Source organism: Chenopodium album, chromosome 9 (assembly GCF_948465745.1).
Source record: "Chenopodium album chromosome 9, dcCheAlbu1.1, whole genome shotgun sequence".
Classification (NCBI taxonomy): Eukaryota; Viridiplantae; Streptophyta; class Magnoliopsida; order Caryophyllales; family Amaranthaceae; genus Chenopodium; species Chenopodium album.
Genome location: NC_137842.1, coordinates 39,827,162 through 39,829,273, shown reverse-complemented (window position 1 = coordinate 39,829,273; position 2,112 = coordinate 39,827,162). Strand labels below are relative to the sequence as shown.

Sequence of the window (2,112 nt, the reverse complement as noted above, 5' to 3'; positions counted from 1 at the left end):
GGGAGTTTGATAATTGGCTTTGGGGCATCATTGCTCTTGTCTGGGGTAGCCACCTTCTCTGGAGTCGTACCGTGCAATGTAAAATTAGATGTGTTAGTACTATCCTTTAGCCCTACAGGGCTATCAACTACATTGTTTGGTTTAACGGAATCAAGATTAGCATTATTTAATAAAACAGTTTCATCAACTCTGGGCATAGGGGGCCCTTCATAGTTTGAACCACTCCTTATAGTTAATTGCAAATGCTTGATCCGTAGGCCGGGTCGGCTGTGCCGGCAGAGCTCCTTGTTGGCGGGCTTGTAGAGTAGCGGAAAGTTGCGCAATTTGATTATCTACAATTTTATTATGTGCTAGAATTTGATCAATTGTCGCATCTCTACTCTCCATGTGCTTTTGCATATTAACCAACATTGCTCTTATTTCCACCAGAGAAGGGTCAGAAGGTGAGGAGGGTTGTTGTGGTTGGTTCTTCTGACTAGCATTGGGATGGTAATATTTCTGCTGCTGTTGCTGTGGCGCCTGTGGTTCTTGTTGTGGTGGATTTTGAACATTAGTACTCCGGTAGGAAAGATACGGATGATTCCGATACTCAGGATTGTAGGTGTTGGAGTATGGGTTATTCTGCCTATAAGCTTGAAAGGCATTAACTTGCTCCACGGAACTCCTGCAATCTTGCTCCCAATAACCTATAACACCACAATTTTCACAGAAAGCCTCGTTAGAATTATTATTAATTGCAGAAACATTAGCTACATTGGCAGAGCTAAGATTATCTAATTTTTGGCAAATAGAGGTCAGCTGAGCTTGCAAAAAGGATACAGAGTCAACACTATGCTTCCCCTTGTTCGCAAATCCTCTAGGATTCCCATATTGGGAATTGTGTATCGCCATGTCTTCAATAACCTGACCTGCATCATCAACATTAAGATTCATAAATCTCCCACTAGCTGTAGAGTCTAAAATTATTCGAGAAGAATTTCCAATGCCATTATAAAAGGCTTGGATTAACTTCCATTGTGCTAAATTATGGTAAGGGAATTCTCATTGTAGATCCTTGAACCTCTCCCAAGCCTCATATAAAGATTCATCGGCTTCTTGGGCAAAGTTCTGAATCGCACTCCGTAGTACGGCTGTCCTCTCTGCAGGATAATACTTGTTATAGAAATTCAAAACAAGAGTTTCCCAGTCAGTTATACCAAGTGCAGTTCTATTTAAGCCATTAAAAACCACAATTTAGCTTTTCCAGTTAAAGAGAAGGGAAAGAGAATCTCCCTGATTTGGTCTTGAGTGACCCCGGCTTGCCTGATGGTATTACAGTATTAACAATAGTCGGCAATGTGAAGATTCGGGTTTTCACCCTTGGCTCCACTAAATTGCTTCCTCTCTATCATTGTTATTAATTGAGGCTTAATTTCGAATTGAACCCCATCAAGAGCCGGAGTAGGGGAGAGACGTGGAAAATTTGTAAGCTTGGGTTGTGAGTAATCACTAAGCTTCTTTGGAGCCGTCATCTCTGATTCTGGATCTGATGATACCGCTGAATCGCTAGAACCAGTTGGAGGGTCTCAGTGATTATTGTTATTATCACCAGAATCCGCCAGGATTTGCTTGTAGAGATTTTTCTTTCTATGAAAGGAATGTTCGATCTCAGGATCGAATGGGATGTAACCTGATCTGGAACACCTGGGCATAAACAAAAACTAGAAGCAAATATGAGATTTGCCTCAGAGAACTAATGTTCTCTGAGAAAAAAAGAAAATAATCTAGACTACAAAAACAATCAGAAATAAAAATAAAACTGTTTCCCCGACAACGACGCCAAATTTTACAGGTTAGAGTCGTATCCCCTAATCAAAAGTAATTACCTAAGTCCTCTAACTAAAGTAGATAGGGAAGTAGGGTCGAACTCCACAGGGAAACAAGTCTTTCTATTCCTAATTAACTATTATAACCTAGATTATTAGGTAACCAATATTTATATTTGATAATAAACTAAACTACGGAGATCAAGAATAAGGAGAAAATAATATATAAAAGGATCTAGGGCATAGGTTCACCAATAAATAAAATTCCAGGGTAGAATATAATAATCATTCATCAATGCATATATTA

At 39.4% G+C, this 2,112-nt stretch overlaps 1 non-coding gene across 1 annotated transcript; it reads left to right on the top strand.

Moving 5' to 3' along the window:
• Positions 1 to 1,021: 1,021 nt before the first annotated feature.
• Positions 1,022 to 1,128, top strand: LOC145561178 (small nucleolar RNA R71). The gene has a single exon (XR_014093742.1). It is a non-coding gene; the product is annotated as a small nucleolar RNA R71 (small nucleolar RNA).
• The last annotated feature ends 984 nt before the right edge of the window (positions 1,129 to 2,112 follow it).